Genomic DNA, 22,642 nt, shown 5'->3' with positions numbered 1-22,642 from the left:
CCACACAATCAGACATATAATTATGCTCAGCAAAAGCACAAAAACCCCTGAAAATTATACCAACCACTCCCTCAGACCATAGTACAATGTAATTAGAATTAAAGAGTAAGAAAATTGCCCAGAACCACACAATTACATGGAAATGAAACAACCTGTTCATGAATGACTTTTGGGTAAATAATGAAATTAAGGGAGAAATCAAGGAGTTCATTGAAACCTATGAAAACAAGGACACAACATACCAGAATCTCTGGGACACAGCTAAGGTAGTGTTAAGAGGGAAATATATAGCACTAAATGTCCACATTGAAAAGTTAGAAATATCTCAGTTTAACAACTTAACATCACAAATAAAAGAACTAAAGAAGGAAGAGCAAACCAACCTCAAAGCTAGCAGATGACACAAACTAATCAAAATCAGAGGTGAATAGAAGAAGATCAAGACATGAAAACCATTCAAAAGATCAATGAATCCAAGATCTGGGTTTTTTTTTGAAAAAATTATTAAGCTATATTGCTAGCTAGACTAATGAAGAAAAGAGAAAAGATCCAAATGAACACAACTGGCAATGACAAAAGAGGTAATACCACCGACCTCACAGAAATACAATCATCAGAAACTATTCTGAACACAATATGCACACAAACCAGAAAATCTAGAAGAAATGGATAAATTCCTGGACATATACACCCTCCCAAAACTGAACCAGGAAGAAATTCAATTTCTGAACAGACCAAAAATGAGCTCCAAAACTGAATAAGTAGTAAATAGCTTACCAACCAAAAGAAGCTCAGTACCAGAGGGATTCACAGCCAAATTCAACCACAGGTATGAATAAAAGTTGATATCATTCCTACTGAAGCTGTTCCAAAAAATTGAGGAGGAAGGACTCCTCCCCAACTCCTTCTATGAGGCCAGCATCATCCTGATACCAAAGACTGGCAGAAACACAACAAATAAAGAAAACTTCAGGCCAATATCCGTGGCAAACATCGATGCAAAAATCCTCAACAGAATACTGGGAAACCATATCCAGCAGCACATCAAAAAGCTAATTCATCACAATCAAGTAGGCTTCATCCCTGGGATGCAAGGTTGGTTCAACATATGCAAATCAGTAATCGTGATTCATCTCATAAACAGAGCTAAAGACAAAAACCACATGATCATCTCAACAGATGCAGAAAAGGCTTTCAATACAGTTCAATATCCCTTCATGTTAAAAACTCTCAATGAACTAGGTATTGAAGGAACATATCTTAAACTAATAAGAGCCATCTATGACAAACCCACAGCCAACAACATACTAAATAGGCAAAAGGTGAAAGCATTCCCCTTAAAAACTGGCACAAGACAAGAATGCCCTCTGTCACCACTCTTACTCAACATAGTATTGGAAATACTGGCCAGAACAATCAGGCAACAGAAAGAAAGAAAGGGGATCAAAATAGTCAAAGTATTCCTGTTTGCAGATGACATTACTCTGTATCTAGGAAACCCCATAGTCTTGGCCCAAATGCTCCTTCAGCTGATGAACAAATTCAACAAAGTTTCAGGATACAAAATCAACATACCAAAAAACTCCACTAACATTCCTATACACCAAGAACAGCCAGGCTTGATATGCACCAAAATAGAACTTCTTGACAGCATAAAATCCACAGGGCCTATAAAACAGTAACACAATGAGAAAATCTGAAAGTATCTAGGTAACAATGACATGATAAATGAAACTGCACCTCACATCTCAATATTAATGTTAAATGTAAATGGCTAAATGCTCCACTTAAAATATACAGACTGGCATAATGGATACAAAAATCACAAACCAAATATAAACTGTCTTCAAGAGACTTACCTAAAACGTAAAGATAAATATAAATTCATAGTAAAAAAAGTGGAAAAAGATATTCTATGCAAATGGAAACCAAAGCGAACAGGAATAGTTATTCTTAGATCATGTAGTCTTTAAAGCAACAACAGAAAAAGACAAAAAGGCCATTTTATAATGATAAAAGGATAATTTCAACAGGAAGATATAATTCTAAATTCCTATGTGCCTTACACAGGAGCTCCTATTTTCATAAAACAATTACTACTAGACCTAAGACAGCAACACAATAATAGTGGGAAAATTCAATACTCCACTGACAGTACTACACAGATCATCAAGACAGAAAGTCAACAAAGAAAAAACAGACTTAATTTATATTCTAGAACAAATGGACATAACAGGTATTATAGAACATTCTACCCAAGAACTGCAGAATATACATTCTTCTCATCAGCACATGGAACAGCCTCCAAGACAGACCATACGATAGGTCACAAAACAAGTCTCAATAAATTTTGAGAAATTAAAATAATATCAATTATCTTTCAGATCACAGTGGAATAAAACTAGAAATTAACTCCACAAGGAACCCTCATAGCTATATAAATACACGGAAACTAAACGATCTGCTCCTGAATGATTTTGAGGTTAATGATGAAATCAAGATAGAAATTTAAATAGTCTTTGAAATAAATGATGATAATGACACAAGTTATCAAAACTCTGGGATACAGCAAATTGAATGCTAAAAGGAAAGTTTATAGTGCTGAATGCCCGCATTAAAAAGTCTAAAAGATCACAAATTGGCATTCTAATGTTATAATCTAAGGAACTAGGGAAAAAATAACAACTTAAATCCAAAGCTAGCAGAAGAAGAGGAATAACAAAGATCGGAGCAGAACCAAAACAAATTAAAAAAAAAAACCAAAAAAAATACAAAAGATCAATGAAACAAAAAGCTGGTTCTTTGAAAAAATAAACAAAATTGATAGATCATTAGCAAGATTAACCAAGAAGAGAGAAGATTCAAATAAGCTCAATTAGAAATGAAATTGAGACATTACAACTGACACCACGGGGGCGGGCAGGGGGGAAGATCATTTGAGATTACTATGAACATTTCTAGGCACACAAACTAGAAATCCTATTGGAAATGGATAAATTCCTGGAAACATACAACCCTCTTAGATAAAGTCAGGAAGAAATAGAAACCCTGATTAGACCAATAATAAGCAGCGAGATGGGAGAAGTAACAAGAAATTTGCCAACAACAACAACAGCAACAACAAAAAAAACCAGGACCAGATGGATTCACAGCTGAATTCTATCAGACGTTCAAAGAAAAATTGGCATCAATCCTACTGAAACCATTACAAAAGATAGAGGAAGAAGAAATCTTACCTAAATCATTCTATGAAGCCAGCATCACTCTGATACAAAAACCAGGAAAGGATACAACAAAAAAAGAAAACTACAGACCAATATTTCTTTTGAACATAGATGCAAAATTCTCAATAAAATACTAGCTAGCTGAATCTAACAGCAAATCAAAAAGATAATACACCACAATCAAGTATATTTCATCCCCAGGTTGCTGAGATGCTTAAACATACATGAGTCAATATATGTGATACATGACATAAACAGAATTAAAAACACAAATTATATGATCATCTCAATAGATGCAGAAAAAAGTGCTCAATAAAATTCAGCATCCCTTTATGATAAAAACCCTCAACAAACCCAACATCATATTGAAGGAAGAAAAGTTGAAAGAATTCCTCCTGTGAACTGGAAAAAGACAAGGATGCCCACTGTCACCATTCCTATTCAACATAGTACTGGAAGTCCTAGCCAGAGCAAACAGGTAAGAGAAGGAAATAATGGGATCCATTTTGGAAAAGAGAAAGTCAAACTTCACTGCTCTCTGGTGACATGACTCTATACCTAGGAAACCCAAAATTTTCCTTCAAAAGACTCTTAGATTTAATAAGCAAAATCAGTAAAGTACACAAATCAGCAGTGCTGCTTGCTATAGACCAACAATGAGTAAGCCGAGAATCAAATAAAGAACTCAATTCCTTTTACAACAGCTGCAAAAAAAAGAAAGAAAGAAAGAAAGAAAGAAAGACAGAAAGAAAAAAAAAAAAGAAAATTGAATGACTAGAAATATACTTAACCAAGGAGGTGAAAAATCTCTACAAGGAGAATTACAAAACACTGCTGAAATAAATAATGATGACACAAACAAATGGAAACACATTCCATGCTAATGGATTGGAAGAATCAATTCCGTGAAAATGATCATACTGCCCAAAGCAATCTACAGATTCAATGCAATTCCCATCAAAATACCAACATCATTTTTCACAGAAATAGCAAAAACAATCCTAAAATTCATATAGAACCAGAAAAACCCCCAAATAGCTAAAGCGATCCTAAACAAAAAGAACAAATCTGGAGACATCATATTACTGGACTTTAAGTTATACTACAAGGCTGTAGTTACCAAAACAACATGGCACTCACAAAAGGAGGCAGATAGACTAAGGGAACAGAATAGGGAACCCAGAAATAAAGTCAAATGCTTATAAACAGTTGATTTTCTACAAAGCATACAAAAACGTCAATTGGGAAAAGGAAATCCTATTTAATAAATGATGCTGGGAAAACTAGATATCCACATGTAGAAGAATGAAACTGGATCCCTATCTCTCACCTCATACAAAAATAAACTCAAGATGGATCAAAGACTTAATCTAGGACTGAAAGCATACAAATTCTAGAAGATAACTTTGAAAAAACTCTTCTGGACATTGGCCTAGGCGAAGTATTTATGACTAAAACCCTAAAAGCAAATGGATAAAAAGCAAAAATAAATAAATGAGACCTGATCAAACTAAAAACATTCTGCATAGCAAAAGAAATAATCATCAGAATAAACAGACAATCCAGACTGGAGAAAATATTTTTAAACTATGCCTCTGACAAAGGAATAATATCCAGAATCTACATGGAACTCAAACAAATTAAGAAAAAAACAACCCCATCAAAAAGTGGGCAAAGGACATAAATAAACATTTCTCAAAAGAAAATATACAAATGGCCCACAAACATGAAAAAATGTTCAACATTGCTAATTGTTAGGGAAATGCAAATTAAAACCACAATGGGATACCACCTTACTCCAGTAAGAATGGCTATCCACTTTGGGAGGCCGAGACGGGCGGATCACGAGGTCAGGAGATCGAGACCATCCTGGCTAACACGGTGAAACCCCGTCTCTACTAAAAAATACAAAAAAACTAGCCGGGCGAGGTGGCGGGCGCCTGTAGTCCCAGCTACTCGGGAGGCTGAGGCAGGAGAATGGCGTGAACCCAGGGGGCGGAGCTTGCAGTGAGCTGAGATCCGGCCACTGCACTCCAGCCTGGGCGACAGAGCAAGACTCCGTCTCAAAAAAAAAAAAAAAAAAAAGTCAAAAAATGATAGATGTTGATGTAGTTGTGATGAAAGAAGAATGCTTCTACTCTGCTGGTGGGAATGTAAACTAATACAACCTCTATGAAAAATAGTATGGATATTCCTTAAAGAATTAGAAGTAGATCTACCATTCGATCCAGCCATCCCACTAATGGATATCTACCCAAAGGAAAGAAGTCATTATATGAAAAAGACACATGTACATGTATGTTTACTGCAGCACAATTCACAATTGCAAGGATATGAAGCCAACTTAAGTGCCCACTGACCGATGAGTTATATATATGCTATATATATGCATGCTATGGAATATAGCCATAAAAAGAATGAAATAATGTCTTTTACAGCAACCTGGATGCAGCTGGAGGCCATTATTCTATATGGAATACAAAACTACTTATTGGGTACAACATTACTCAGGTGATAGGTGCACTAAAATGTCAGAATTCACTACTATATAATCAGTCTACGTAACCAAAAACGACTTGTACCCCAAAAGCTATTGAAATAAAAAAAATTTTTAATCCAACAAACAAGGGATAGAAAGAAACTGCCTTAACATAATAAAAGCCATATATAAAAAATTCACAGCAAACAAAATACTCAATGGTGAAAGACTGAAGGCTTCTCTTCTAAGATCAGAAACAAGACGCCTGCTCTTGCCATTTCTTTTTCTTTATTTTTGTTTTGAGATGGAGTTTTGCCCTGTCACCCAGGTAGGAGTGCAATGGCACCATCTCAGCTCACTACAATCTCTGCCACATGGAATCAAGTGATTTTCCTGCCTCAGCCTCCGAGTAGCTGGGATTACGGGTGCCTACCACCATGCATGGCTAATTTTTTTTTTTTTTTTTTGTATCTTTAGTAGAAACATTGGTCAGGCTGGTTTTGAACTCCTGACCCTGGGATCCACCCACCTCAGCCTCCCAAAGGGCTAGGATTACAGGTGTGAGCCACTGCGCCCAGCCTTTGCCACTTCTTTTCAACATAGTACTGAAAATTCTAGCTGGAGCAATTAGGGAAGAAAAAGAGATAAAGGCATCCAAAGTGGAAAAAAATAAGTAAAATTCTCTCTGTTCTAAAATTGTATGATCTCATATGTGGAAAACTAAATGTTGACCCCCAAAATTGTTGGAACTAATAAATTCAGTAAAATAGCAGAATATAAAGTCAACACACAAAAATCAGTTGCATTTCTTCTATACAGTAGCAATGAACAATCTGAAAAAATATTAAGAAAGTGTATCCATTCACAATAGCATCAAAAATAATGAAATGCTTATGAATTAACCTAATCAAAGAGGAGAAAGACTTGTACAATGCAAACTACAAAATATTATTAAAAGAAATTAAAGATATAAATAAATGAGAAGATATGTTCATGGATGGAAAGACTTAATATTGTTAAGATGTCAATACTACCCAAAGTGATTTACAGATTCAATGTAATCTTTATCAAAATTCCAAATATTTTTGCAGAAATAAAAAAAAAACCCATCCTAAAACTCATATGGCATCTCAAGGGACAAGAATAGGCCAAAACAATCTTGAAAAAGAAGAATAAAGCTGGAGGAAATCATACTTCCTGATTTCAAAACTTACTACAAAGTTACAGTAAATCAACACATTGTGGTACTGGCATAAATACAGACTAATGAAACAGAATAAAGAACCAGAAATAAATCCTTGCATATATGGTCAAATTATATTTTACAAGGGTGACAAGACTATTTTATGGGGAAAAGACAATCTTTTCAACAAATGGTGCTGGTAAAATTGGATATTTGAGTGCAAAAGAATGAAGTTAGACCCTTATCTAACACCATATACAAAATTAACTCAGAATGGATCAGAAATCTAAAAATATAAAACTCGTAAAGGAAAACATAGGGCAAAAATTTCATGATATTGAATTTGGCAGTAATTTCTTGGATATGACAAAGGCTCAGGCAACAAAAGAAGAAACAGAAAAGTTGGACTTTCATTTCATTTAAAGTGAAAATTTTAAAGTTTGTGCATCAGAAGACACTATCAACAAAACAAAAGAGCAATTTACAGCATAGGAGAAAATATTTGTATATCTGATAAGAGATTAATATCCAGAATGTAGAAAGAGCTCCAAAACTCAACAACAACAACAACAAAATAAACAACCTGAATAAAAAATGAGCAAAGCACTTGAATAGACTTTTCTCCAAAGAAAATATACAAAGGGCCCATCAGCATATGAAAAGATGCTCAGCATCAATAATAATAAGGGAAAAGCAAATCATAACTACAGTGAGATACCACTTTGCACCCATTAGGATGGCTAATATATTTTAAAAAATAAGCCAGAAGTGTTGGCAAGGATGTGGAGAAACTGGAATTGGAATTCTCGAGCATTGTTGGTAGGATTGCATTATTCACAGTAGCTAAAACACAGAAGCAACCCAAGTATCCCTTAATGGATAAATAGATGAGCAAAATGTGGAATATTCAGAAAATGGAATATTATTCAACGTTAAAAAGAAAGAGAATTATGACATCTTATAACCTGGATGAACCTTGAGGACATTATGGCAAGTAAAATAAGCCAGGCACAAAGGGCAAATACATAAGATCCCACCTGTATGAGGTACTTAGAATAGTCGAAATCATAGAAAAGGAAAATGGAGATGGTTGCCCAGGGCTGAGGATGGGAGAGAAGAGACAGTTATTGTTTAATAGTTACAGAGTTTCACTTTTACAAGATGAAAAGAGTGCTGGAGGTGGTGGTGAGGGCTGCAGAACACTATGAATGCATTTAGTGCCACGGAACTGTACACTTTAAAGTGGCTAAAATGGTAAATGTTGTTATGTGCATTTTACCACAAATGAAAAATTAGGGGGAAAATGAACCTAATGAGACTATGAAACAAATGCAAATAGAATAGACATAGCAAGGCTTCCTGGGCATACTAAAATATTTTACCAAAATTTTAACAGTTATAGTAGTAATTGGAAAAAAAGAAAAGTTTCAATGTCAGAAGAAGTCATGTTTTAAAATTCATAATGGTTTTGATTTGAATTTGGAGTGCAAGGCAGTTTTAAAAAGACAGATCTTCTCTTCTTAAAAAAAGTATTCTGGGAGTTTTAAAAATCACATAGAAAGGCAGGTTTATAAAGATGAGGAGTTGAAGTATAAATAGAGTAAACAGCATTACTGAATACATCTTTGTTCCAAACATTATATTGGTGATGGAATGACCTTCATAGTTAATGATATCCTTCTATCTCACAGGCTGTTTGACTATATATCATGTGCAGCACACAGGACTAATGTACTTTCACCTGGCTTCTTTCTATCAGGCACCATATGTATGCTGCATCAAATTTCCTGGCAAAAATGTTATTTCAAGGTAATGTGTATAATAAAAATGCTCCCTTGGTGTCACAACAATATTATTTCTCCTCTGACAGTATTGTTAGAATAGTATCTACATTGATGAATACTCATCTGCCAATTCGAATAGGAACATATGTGTGGGTAAGAATAGTCATGCACTCCTTCTCACTATTATGAAATATAAAGACTGAAGTCACTTACTGGAGGAATTCAATACAAAAGATCAAAAATCTTCCTAAAGAGGTATGAGCAGGCAGGGCACAGTGACTCATGCCTGTAATCCCAGCACTTTGGGAGGCCAAGGCAGGTGGATCACCTGAGGTCAGGAGTTTGAGACAAGCCTGGCCAACACATTGAAATCTTGTCTCTACTAAAAATACAAAAAAGTAGCTGGGCATGGTCGTGGGTGCCTGCAATCCCAGCTACTTGGGAGGCTGAGGCAGGAGAATCACTTGAACCCACGAGGCAGAGATTGCAGTGAAACAAGATCGCGCCATTGCACTCCAGTCTGGGTGACAGAGCGAGACTTCATCTCAGGAAAAAAAAAAAAAAAAAAAGCATGAGTTCATTTTAGGACTGTAATTCTCATTTCAATAATTTTAATAACAAAATTTTCCTCCTATGGATGGATATATTATTTTTTCTCTTTTTCATTGTAGTAAAATATACATGACATATAATGTACCATGTTAACTATATTTAAGTGTGCAGTTCAGAGGCATTAAATGCATTCACATTGTTGGGCAACCCATTACCACCAAACATCTCCAGAATGTTTTCATCTTTCTAAACAAATTTTATACCTATTAAACGATACTCATGCATTTCTTCCTCCCTCCAGCCCCTGGCAACCATCATTCTGCTTTTTGTCTCTATGAATTTGACTACTATGTGCCTCATATAAGTAGAGTCACACAATATTTGTTATTTTGTGTCTGGCTTATTTCAGTTAGCAGAATGTACTCAAGGTTCATCTATGTTGTATCATTTTCCTCATGGTTCATTGATGTTGTATCAAGTTATCAGAATTTCCTTTCCTTTTAAGGCTGATGATACTCCATTGTGTATATATACCACAATATGGTTTGGCTGCGTCCCCACCCAAATCTCATGTTGAACTGTAGATCCCATAATCCCTACGTGTCATGGGAGGGACCTGGTGGGAGGTAATTGAACCGTAAGGATGGTTACCCCTAGGCTGCTGTTCTTGGACAGTAAGTGAGTTCTCACAAGATCTGATGGTTTTACAAGGGACTTTTACCCCCTTTTCACTCATAGTTCCCCTTCCTGTCGCCATGAGAAGGATGTGTTTGCTTCTTCTTCTGCCATGATTGTAAGTTTCCTGAGGCCTCCCCAGCCCTGTGGAACTCTGAATCAATTAAACCTCTTTCCTGTATAAATTACCCAGTCTCAGGTATGTCTTTATCAGCAGCATGAGAACAGACTAATACATACTGCATTTTGTTTGCAAATGTGTATATTCCCCCAAATTATTTTTGATATTAAAGCATTATACAGTATTACTGCAATTATATTTGATTATAATGTATTGTGAAAGCCTATAATAAGAGCAACCAGTTTCAAGAACTTTTTATTTACCAGTTTTTAAAATATACATTATTTATTATCTTTCTCACAACTCTAAAAATGGGATATTACGCTAATTTTAGAGATGAAACTGAATACAGTGAGTGTATGTAAATATATCCAGTGATTCACAGAATATGCAGAAGAGCTGGGATTCAAACTTTATGTGCTTAGCTCTGAAGTCTGGGCTCTCTCCCTTCACTCCCTGCCCGGAACTGTTGTGATCATGGTACATTATGTTCTATGTAGTGGAATTTTGCTGGACAGAGAGGCACAGAGTTCAGCTCTGGCAATGACACCCACTTCCTGTGTGACCTGGACCAAGTCATCTGGCTTCACGAAATTGCTTCACTGTAGAAGGAGAATAAAAATAATAATTATATTAATGATAATAAAAGCTAACATTTTTGAGTGCAAACACTGAGTTTGTTTTGCATTTGCTCTTCAATCTTCACAAAAACACAGTAAGATGTATATATATTCCCTTCCTTTTACACATGCAGAAGCTGACACACATAGAGGTTAAGTAGTTTGCCCAAGGTCACACTAGTGAAAGCAGTGGGCCAGGATTCAAACCTGAGCCAGTCTGGCTCCTGAACCTGGATGTTAACCACTGCTCACTGCTAGGAGGTTGTGAGAAGTGAGATAAAGCGTGAAAATTGCTTAACTCAATGTCTGACACACCAGAAACCTCTCAAAAAATGTCAGTCATTGTTTTTATGACCATGATTTACTTGCCATTATTCTGTATCTGGTTCTGAATGGCTGCACCTGCTTTCCCTCTTTTACTTTTCCTTGGAAATGTTCCAAGGGCAAGAGGGGAAATTGAGCATCTATCAGGAAATTGCCCTCCTTGGCTGGGAAAAGCAAAAACAGCAAAGACTGCTACAAAGTCAGTTCAACACCAGGCCTAATGTGCACTGCTATTATTCATGCTGAATTCAAATAAGCTAGGGATATAGCCCTTGCATGTTGTTTGGCATAATGTAATAACATCTGAATTTTAAAAATCTGAATCTCTCCCATTTACCCCAAAGCTAAATCACCAATGCAAATAAGTTGCTGAGAATTCACTGAAAATGTGCTTCTCAAACAAGTTTAATGGGCAAGGAGATGATTAAATAGCTGTGTCCTACTAAAGTACACAACTTATTATTACTTTTAAAATTCTGTCATTGTTTACTTAGATTGTTTCCCCTCTGATATTATTTTTCAATGACTACCAATAAATAATCCTGAATTTAGATTTTCTTAATTGTATTGAAATCTTACTGATCTCTTAGTAAAGAATAGTTGTAGTGAATAATTTCATATACCAAGCTTAAGGTTTTGTTTAATGCCTTACTTAACAACACTTGCCCTCATCCTAAAAATAATTTTCAGGAATATGCACTTTTATAAACAAAATGCAGTATGTATTAGTCTGTTCTCATGCTGCTAATAAAGACATACCTTGAGAATGTTGGAACATTCTCATACTCCCAACAACCAACCAGGCAGGCACACATACAGCATTCAATACATACTTATCGAGCAACTTTCACAGTCATTTGACTGTGGAGAACACAAAGATAATACAGCATAAGAACCTGGCCATTAGCTAATATATAATTTCATCACAACACAAATATGTTTATGATTACATACAAATCAAAGAATATTAGAATTTGAAGCTAACAATTTTAAAATCCCATTGTCTTTGGTGTTTAAAAACCTTATATATAATTTAATATTAATTATTTAAATTACATATTGGTTATTGAGTTGATATTGTGCTTTGTGTTGTGTATGCTATAATGAATAAATAACAGCTCTTATCATCAAGATATGTATAATCTAGAAGTAAAGACAGGGTATTAAAGTCATGAGATAAATCAACATTTTTCTATTCTCTCCCTAAAATACACAAACTGATGTCTATGTACTTCTCCACTTAACAATCAAGGGGTATATTTTTCAAGATTTAATTGTGTTCAACAACTGACCTCATTATGTCAGTTGTACTTCTTTGCAATTATTATTACTTTAACTAAACTTACATAAATTAATGAAATATGAGAGTAAAATATCATGTGTATGTTTCTGTGAAAACTGCTTTGATGTTTTGAAATAATTTTATAAAGTCAAGCTGCCAAAGCACTGCTGTTATATTAGGAGTTGAGTGAGACAAATTTAAAAGATTAAGAGTTATTCCAGAAAGATTCTGCAAACAAATCACCTTGCATTTTAAAATATTGGTCAGTATTTAAAAACTGGTATAAATGGAGTACTTACTATTCAGCCATAAAAAGAATAATATCCCATCATTTGCAACAACATGGATGGAACTGGAGGCCATTATGTTAAGTGAAATAAGTTAGGCACAGAAGACAAACTTTGTGTGTTCTCACTTATCTGTGGATGCTAAAAATTAAAACAATTGAACTCATGAAGATAGATCATAAAAGGATGGCAGGCCAGGTGCGTAATCTCAGCACTTTCAGAGGCCGGAGCAGGAGGATCACCTAAGGACCAGTCTGACCAACATGGAGAAATCCTGTCTCTACTAAAAATACAAAATTAGCCGGGTGTCGTGGCGCATGCCTGTAATCCCAGCTACTCAGGAGGCTGAGGTAGGAGAATGGCTTGAACCCAGGAGGTGGAGGTTGCGGTGAGCTGAGATCGCGCCATTTGCACTCCAGCCTGGTGAACGAGAGCGAAATTCCATCTCAAAAACAAAAGAAGATGGCTGCCGGAGGCTGGGAAGGGTAGTTTGGGGGAGATAGTGGAGGAAAGGGGGATGACTAATGGGTACAAAAAAATAGAAAGAATAAGTAAGGCCCAGTATTTGATAGCACAATAGGGTGACTATAATAAAAAATAATTTAATTGTACATTTCAAAATATCTAGAGAGTTTAATTAGATTATTTGTAACACAAAGGATAAATGCTTGAGGTGATTTATCCTGATGGAATTACTATGCCTTGCATGCCTGTATCAAAATATCTCATGTAACCCATAAATATATGCACCTACTATGTACCCACAAAAATTTTAAAAAATTAAAACCGTAGTACACATATAATTATAATAACCTGTGACTCATGCACGCATAGCACAGCCTGGACGTCAGTCCTACTGGAGAAATGACACAGTTGAAATCTGAAAGAGGCAGCACAAGGTGAAGAGAGATACAAAATTTGTTATGAGCAAAAGAAATAGTGTATTTAAAGGCTTGGTGGCAAAACAAAAGATGTGAAAACAGCTCAGGGCAGATGAAGTACAAGTGGTAGAGGCTGTGAAAAGGGGATGAGTCTAGACAAATTCTCAGGAGACAGATCTCGACAATGAGGAATTTTTTAATAAATGAGGGGCGTGATTAGATTCTCTTAGCAAGATCACTTTGGCCTCCACAGAACTAGATTTGGGAGGGGAGGGTGAGGAGCAAGCCTGTGAGTATTGAAGTGGCTCTTCGCCTGGACAGTCTAGTCACTAGGGGAAAGAAGGAGGGAGTTAAGCTTAGTCTAATTGCCAAGAAGATAGAAAGAACTGAACAGATCAAGAGAAATTCAAGAGGTGAAATTAGCATGAACTGGTGAGTAATCAATGCGGAGGGTAAAGGAGAAGTCAAAGCTGACTCTCAGATTCCTGACTTGTTAACTGGGTCACGGTGCCATTTAAAGAAATAGGGAACAATGGGAAAAGAGCAGGCAGAGGAGATAAGGTGATAAGTTCTGCTCAGCTCTATCTCATTATATTAAAAAAGGAAGCTAATTTCTAGAGAGAGTAAGTCTTCTACCTCAAGTAACAAAGCCAGAAATTGAGTTCAGAACTTCTGACCAACACTCCCTCCCTGCCTCTATCAGTCCAATTCCCTTTCTACCCATATAGTGCAAACACCCACCCATAATTCAATCTACGGTTTTATTCCAGACAGATCATTACGAAACCCCCAGATATGACTATAAATGTTCTTTCATCCCTCTCCCTGCTGCCAATTTCATATCTGCCCCCATAAACCCAAAAAAACCTTGGCTTAGCATTGTGTTGAACCCTACCGACATCCCTAAGTTTCACACAGTAAAATCTTTTATCTTTTAAAATCAGTTTCAATGGAAATATGACCCACAGGAAGATGAATGGAGCAGCCTTCTCTGAAATAGGTTGAAAATAATTGCATGTCAGACAGGGTTTGGAGAGGAGCCAGTGAAGTATTAAGTGAAAATGTGGAGGAACAGACCCTCCGCAACTCTGAATTTGAAAGCTCAAACATTGGGGCTGGCAATATTTTATCCTCATTGGAAGCGCATGCGATTTATTTCCTCTGACTGCTAATTGGCACAGAAAGTAGATTAGTGGATTTCAAAAAGGAATTAAACAAAGCTTATGTGTCTTGAAAAATACTTAAATGGCATTGGTTTGAATTTACAGGCTCCAACAGTGACCAGCATAGCACAGACAGAGCAATTAGTAATTAAATAAATGAGTGCTTCCGAAAATGTTTTTATTTAAAGTCTTTAGTAGAAGATGAGTGAAAAGGGGAAGATTCTGAGCCCTGAAGAGACGGGAAACTTGACTTGATAAAGGCCTCCCTGTATTCAATTATTCTCTTGTGATTGTTCTATTATTGAGAATGTAAAATTTTGGCTGGATAAGAAATACTGCTTTTATCCGTTTGTTCTTTCATTCAGCTAATATTTATTGAGTGTTCATTGTGCCGTGCATTGTTCTAGACCTGTGGTTCTTAATCTGGCAATTGTACATCTCCCCTACCCCAGAGGATGTTTGGCAAGGTTTGGAGTCGTTTTTTGGTTCTCACAGCTGGGGTCAGGGGTGGCTACCAGCACCTGGTAGTCATGCTTCTGCTAATATCATACAATGCATAGGACCACTCCCCACAACAAAGAATTAGTAGTATAAATATTGAGATATCCTGTTCTAGATGCTAGCAATAGAGCAATGAAAAAAAAAAAGAGAGAGAGAGAGAGAGAGAGAGAGAGAGAGAAGCCTCAGCCCTTATGAAACTTAAATTTTAATGATAGAAGAGAAACAATAAACCAGTTAATAAGGAAATATATAGCTACCAGATAGTGACAAGGTACTATGAAGAAAAATAAAGCAGGTGCTGCTGGTGGTTACTATTGTATAGAAAGAGGTCAAGAAGACCTCATTACTAAGGTGATTTTTGAGCAGAAACTTAAAGAGAAGCAAGTCATGGTACAGTAGTGAAGGCTGATCCTATCATTGTTTTGTTTTGTGTTGTTTTTTCTTCCAGTACTGCATGAATTCAAGGTAAAGGTAAGTTTGAAATAATTTCTGGGAAAATTATCAGAGCATTCTTGCTTCTCCACACCACTTTTTATCACTAAAACTTTTATATAGGTTTAGATGTAGAGGAATACGATGCTCCATTTTTTACCCATTTTAGAAAAATGAGAAACAGGGTTAGTTTTCCTTTCAATCAATTGAAACAGACTCTTTTAGTTCAACTTAGTCAATTATTGCAGGTCACAGGTTCCAAACACCATATACAAAACAGTGATTGATGCATCAGTGTATGTATATACACACATATATTTTTCATAAGTGTGTATTATATATGCATATAGTATACATAGTGAATATATTAACAACTCTTTACTACACGTGAGGTAATATGAAGGCAGAAAAGGTCATCAGGGTTTGAACATAAACATATAAATATGGAAAAGGATATTTTGAAAATAAGATCAAATTATGATTTGAATTTTTTTTGTTTTTCGTTTGCACACACTTATAAGAACGCATAGCAAAAAAGATATAGAATTTGAGCTTTTCTTACAGATTTAACCCATTCCAAAATCTTATTTGATTTATGATTCACTGAAAGAAAAATCTAACTACAATTGTATGATTCTTATATTCTATATATAAAAAAACAAACACTTAAAAATTTTTGCTGACAACTGCAATTTAATGAAGTTTCATGTTTCTCAGAGTTGTTCTGCCTTTTTTCAAAGGATTTGTTTATTAAAAGCAATGTAATTTTACATCTTAAGTTAATATTTTACTTCTATGCAGAAATGCTCATAATAAAGAAGCAAAAGCATACTATGAGATTATAATTGCAGTATTTTAAAAATATTTAGTAAAGTTTTCAATAGTTTAAAAACAGTAGCACCATTGTAACACAATGACAATCCTAAATGTCTGATTGGAGTGGTATTAACAAGCTCTTCAAATGCTGAGTATTTCAAATATGTTATTTATAGTTTTAGATGTATAGATCTGGTTAACAGAAAGAAGGAAATGAGAAAATCACTCTACTTAGAATGTTTGATTATCTCAGAACAAAAATAATTTAATTTCTATATCTATATCTGGTTATGAAAATGTGATATTATGTTCAGAGGAATAACTTATCAGTTCTCCAGTACATGGGTAGATGTGATTTTTTTTTTATGCCCTTGCTAATGATGGCAGAATTTTAAAGGATGATTCAACAGAACATAGTATAGAGAAGAGAAATGGGAGACATGAGAAAAATGGATAAATAATTCCTTCAGCTGAGTTAGATTCATAACCAGGTGCTGTGACCCTGAAGCCAGAGAAGAGGTAATCAAGAGCTGGCTGAGATGGAATGAGCCATGGAGAAGGGCCTCCTTTATTCACCAGGACTTTCACCGCACAATTGCCACCATCCATTGATTGTTTATTCATGTATTCATTTACTCACTCATTAACTCAACAAACATAGTAATTGAGTACATACCAACTTTTTCTAGGCACTGTAGATATAAATATGCCTATCTTCAAGAAGTTCAACTGAGTGAGAGAGACATTGACATGTAAATACCAACTATGTGACATATAGAGAGGGTGTGAGATGTGAATATCCTTTACGGGTAATGACTGAGAAGGTTAGACATAGAAAGATGAGTCAGGGTTTATAAAACAACTGGGATGGGGGTGAGCCCTCCTAATCAAGTCATACCAGTCCAAAGTAGAACTGTTCTGCATGATGGAAACCAAAATAAAATTCTAAGCTCCCCAACCATCCGAATAAACCTATCCTCTTGGCCAAGGGCATTGCAAAGTTAAACTGGAAAACTAGTTCAGGCCATGATGAGAAAGGGGAGTTGGATATGCCTCATTATTCCCTCATCCCTGTTCGAATTCAGACACAGCTGACCAGCATTAACATTAAAACTGATCTGAAGACCCACAGAACAGATTGTTTAAGTCTGGTAAGAAACATTTACGTTCTATTCTCTCTGAAGCCTGCTACCTGGGATCTTCATTTGTATGATAAAACCTTGGTCTCCACAACCCCTTGTCTTAACTCTGACATTCCTTTCTATTGATTCCAGGTCTTTAGATAATAACTTAACCAATTGCCAACCAGAAAATCTTTGAATCTGCCTATGACCTGGAAGCCCCTAGTTGTCCCACCTTTCCTGACCCAAGCTTAAAATGTATAAAAGCAAGTTGTAGGCTGACCACCTTGGGCACATGTTCTCGGGATCTCCTGAGGACTGTGTCATAGGTCATTGGCCACTCATATTTGGCTCAGAATAAATATCTTCAAATATTTCACAGAGTTTGACTCTTTTCATTGACAAAAGTAACACTGTCCTCCAGGCCAGAGATGAGACAGAGTCAAATTGGGAAAAGCCTTACATTCCATTTTAATGCTGCAAACTAGGGGCCACCAAACTTTTTAATTATTTTTTATTGTGGTAAAATATTCATGACATAAAATTTACCATGTTAACTACTTTTAAGTAAACAGTTCAGTAGCATTAAATACATTCACATTATTGTGCAATCATTAGAACTTTTTCATCTTCCCAAATTGAAATTCTACCCATTAAACAATAACTCCCCATTAAACAATAACTCCTGCTTCCCCCAACCCCTGGAACCTACCATTCTACTTTGTGTCCCTATGAATTTGACTACTCTATGTACCACATATAAGTAGAATCACATAGTGTTTGTCCTTTTGTGCCTAGCTTATTTTAGTTAGCACAATGTCTTTGATGATCATCCATGTAGTAGCATGTCAGAATTTTATTGCAAATGTTTTTATTGTGTCAGTTAAAGTGTTCTGTGTATACACCTCTAATATATGTATAGTATTAATGTATCGTACACATTCTGAAGCATACACAACAATAAATATTTTCAAAGAGCAATACTGAAAAACAAACTTATTTTTTTCTTTGCACAATAGATTGTCTGTAAAATCTCCTGGGGTTTATATATTCCCCTCTTTGGGTACTGCTGCTAGCTATAGAAAAATGAAACGCAATGAGGAGTATTAAGCAAAGGAGCCCTGTCATTTGACACTCTGACCCAGTCTTTCACCAAGCACCCTAATCCAGGTAAGTACTCTGTAGTTAGTGATGACAAGGAGTTTTCGAAGATAATTCAGGTAATCAGTGTTGTATTTTTAGAGTAGAATATTTTAGTGATTCTGTGAAGTATGGACCTTATTCAATGCAAGCGCATATCTTTCTAATTTCCAAGCATATAGAACATTTTGTTGAGAAGCATAAAATAACACAGCTACTGAAAAATACTTGTTGGTCACTGTTGACTTCAAGATTGCAGATGAATGTATTGGCAGAACTTACGGTTCTCTTGATGCTTGTGAGGATTATTCAAAGGTTTATTAAAATCAGTTGATTTCTTAAGAGCAAACCACAAAACAGGTACTACTACTAAAAACTAAGGTTAGAACAGGAAAATTGCATGATAGTTGAAAAAGCACTGACTTTGGAGCCAAGCAGACCTCAGGAAAACTCTCACTTCACCAGTTACTATTAATAGCTATGTGACCACTGGGAGAATGCCTATACCTCTCTTAACCTCTGTTTTATCATCTATGGCAATATAGATACGGCAATAACTTATTTGCAAAGTTGCTAAGAGCATGAAATGACGTACTGCACCTAAGTGCCTACAACAGATGTTCAGTTGGTATTTGTACCTGCTCTTCCATTTAGAAATCCCCAAACACAAAAACTAGTATTATTACCTTGTCCTGTGTATGAGGACCAGCATAATCCCTCTGCCTGGAATGCCTTCTGCCCTAAAAGTCCTAATTGGATTTCAAGAGTCAGATTTCAATGTATTTTCTTTTGGCGTTTCAGAGGTACAATTAAGTTCTTTCTTATCATAGCTCCTGTATTGCTTTATTTATGTCTCTAATAGTAATAACCACTTAATATGTGGTGGATGCCATGTTAGCACCAGTTCCCCTTAAAGGAAGGGATAAATTATTATTTCAGCTGCCAGGAGTACAACCAGCAGATATGCCCTCTTTAGGAATTATCCCAGATGAGAGCACCTCTCAGGTCATGCCCTTTCCCAAGATAGCCACATCCCCAAACATAAAGTGTGATACAAGGGCCCAGGTCCTTCACAACACTGGGGACAACTCCAAAAAATCACCCATCTTTAGAACTCCCTTCAGAGTTGGCTAAAGCTTCCAGTGAGACCACATCACAGCTCGGCCTCTCCCTCTGCCCAGGCTTATGTCCTTCCCTTTTCTTCCCCAGGTGGTGGTCCAAGAATGTTTCCTAGTAACTCCCCTCCACCCTAATCTCTATTTCAGAATTTGCAACTCGGAAACCCAATTTGCAGTATACTTCAGGCACTTATTACGTTACTACAATAATTTGTTCACAGCCTGTCTCACTCAATGGGCTGGGTGTGCTTCTGATATTTAAAAAAATATTCTTAGGATCTAGTCATACCTGGCACATGTGAATACCTAGCAAATATTTGTTGAATAAATTCATTTAAAAAATATCCTATTTTTCTTGGTCAGGAAACTCTATTCTCTTCTTTAATTAAATGTATTTATTTATAATCTTTCTTTACAGGAAAATAACGTAAAGAAGTTAACTGAAAGTTAGCTACCATTACATAGTGGAAAGTGAGAATGACAGAATTGTAAAAGCAAGTATGTCATAAGGATCAATATAGTTGTAATTATTCATTGGATATTATAAAGTCATTCAATAAATAGTCACTGAGCAGAATAACTGTATACCAGGCATTGCTTAAATGCTAAGTCTTTTTCCCCAAGGAGAATTATATTCAATTGACAGCAAAAGCCAAAAACAGAATAAAGCAGTATAATTTAACAGAGTAATAGGTAGTATGAAAGCCACTGAGGGGGATCAGAACACGCCATCCCTAAATATGCCACTTTGGGATATTGATTATTTTGAGCTGGAGATGCTCAATAGCAGATGCAGGAAGGGCTCTCTGCCTTTTCTTTTTTACTTAAAAGCAGAGTGTATGTTTACCATGAGAAAAGTGCCCTCCCAGTATCACCAAGAAGGGAATATTCTTATCATCACAGACAGGGAGTTGACACAGAGATGAGCCTACACAAACAAATCTTACAAAAATAACCCTTATCTTCCATTAGCTTCTCCCATGTATTTCCTAGTCACTTTTCCACAATTTCTTTCCCCAACCCTAAACTCTTTTACTTTGGCTTTATCATATCTCCACAATGTATGACTCTGTTAAAATGTTATATAAACCCCTAGGTCTAACTGTTTCTTTGAGGTTTTTACCTCTTTCTTTCTACAAAGCCCACCATGACACATACAAATATTAACCTCAAGTAAAATTTGTATGCTTTTTCTTTTGTTAGTATGTCTTTTGTCTGTACAATTCACAGGTCCTAGTTACAGAATTTAAGAGGATAGAGGAAAAGTATTTCCTCACCTACATCACTTTAGGTCGGATAGTCAGGGAGGGACTCCCAAAAAGGGTGAACAGATACTTCAGTGATAAAAATCCACACTTGCAGAGATTTGGGGAAAGAAACTTTTATTTTATTTTATTATGTCATTTATTTATTTTTTTTAATTTTTTTATTTTTTGAGACTCCAGGCTGGAGTGCAGTGGCAGGATCTCAGCTCACTGCAACTTCTACCTCCCAGGTTCAAGTGATTCTTGTGCCTCAGCCTCCCGAGTAGCTGGGATTACAGGCATGCACCACCACCCAGCCAATTTTTTTTTTCTTAGTAGAGAGAGGGTCTCACCATATTGCCCAGGCTGGTCTCAAACTCCTGGGCTCAAGCGATAGACCCACCTTGGCCACCCAAAGTGCTGGGATTATAGGCACGAGCCACCAGACTCTGCCTATATGGGAAAGAAACTTTTAGACAGACAAAATGGCTAATACAAAGGCCTGGGAACAAAAACAAATTTGACCATAAGTTCCCAGCAGCTAAATATAGTAAATGGCTTGTTTTTATCTGGGAAGGGATATGTTTTTATTCTTAAGGAGAGTCAGCTTTCCATTGAATAAAATCTGGATGGCACTGAGAGAGGTAAACAATGTCTTCATCAACCATTTCACAACAAACACAGAAGGAGAAATCTGTGATGGCTTTTTGTAGGGACATTGGAGACCTAACATTAAGAAGCATTCAGGAAAGACAGTTTCTGTGAGGTGCTATAATGACTCACAATACTTAGAGTAGTAGCTAGATGACATGACCTTTAAGTTTTCTTCTTTAAGTAAGAATTGTATGTCAGTCTAAGATTGCATCCTCTATCGGGGGCTTCAATGCAGGTATCTTAGAGTATTCATTTATACTCTGATTCATTAATCAAGAAAAAAAATGTTCAGAAAACCTTGGACAAAGGTTTTTAATCATAGCACCCTGTGTTCCTGCTGCATTTAAGTTACGGCTCACAATTTAAGCTGACTTCATAGAATTCTACTGAAATATCACCTACCCAGATAAAAAGTTGCTTGTTTCCCCCATACAACTCCATTCTTTTAATTTGCAAATGTATTCCCTCCTCTCATTGCTGTAGAATAGGACTCTCAGTTATTCTGATAGATATTAAATTTTATTGAGATGCAAATAAATGACAACAGGCATAAAATTAAAGAAAGATGAGTTTCAGTGTCAAGATACTCAATGAAGCAGGAAATGGAGATCATTAAGCTATTACTATAAGACAGGTTTGCTTAACCTACCTTTGTAATTTTGTTCCCTGACAACTAAACAAAAAATGTATTTATTAAACAGTGACACTCTGGCAGGGACATGCCACTATAAGTCAAAAGAAAGAATATATATTCCAAAGTGAAAAACAGCAAGTTAAGCTTTATTATGGTAGCGGAGAAATGTCATCACATTACAAAACATGTGCTGCAACCATCAAATGGCTTTGACTTCTTAGTAAATCATATGTATAAAATACCTACTGAGTCAACTAATTAAATTCATTCTATTTTGCAAATATTTCAAAGCGTGTGACATCTCAAGCCCAAGGCATACCACCTGTTTTTCTCAATGATAAAATCAGAACTGAAGAGACGAGATGTTGGGATTCGGTAACAGTGTATGTGACAGTGTCTGGCTAGCA

The 22,642-nt window shown here is 36.0% G+C and overlaps 1 protein-coding gene and 1 long non-coding RNA gene across 2 annotated transcripts in view; both read right to left on the bottom strand.

The window, feature by feature from the left end:
• Positions 1-22,642, bottom strand: part of ARHGEF38 (Rho guanine nucleotide exchange factor (GEF) 38) — a 127,007-nt gene that overhangs the window by 97,157 nt on the left and 7,208 nt on the right. The gene's annotated exons all lie outside the window — the stretch shown is intronic.
• On the bottom strand, positions 10,285-21,035 carry LOC105512695. The gene is made up of 3 exons (XR_001001897.1): positions 20,981-21,035; positions 19,272-19,334; positions 10,285-10,620 (listed from the first exon to the last, which is right to left on the bottom strand). It is a non-coding gene; the product is annotated as an uncharacterized LOC105512695 (long non-coding RNA).

Source organism: Colobus angolensis, unplaced genomic scaffold, assembly GCF_000951035.1.
Source record: "Colobus angolensis palliatus isolate OR3802 unplaced genomic scaffold, Cang.pa_1.0 Scaffold217, whole genome shotgun sequence".
In the NCBI taxonomy this organism is placed as follows: Eukaryota; Metazoa; Chordata; class Mammalia; order Primates; family Cercopithecidae; genus Colobus; species Colobus angolensis.
This window is presented reverse-complemented; position numbering and strand designations above follow the sequence as displayed.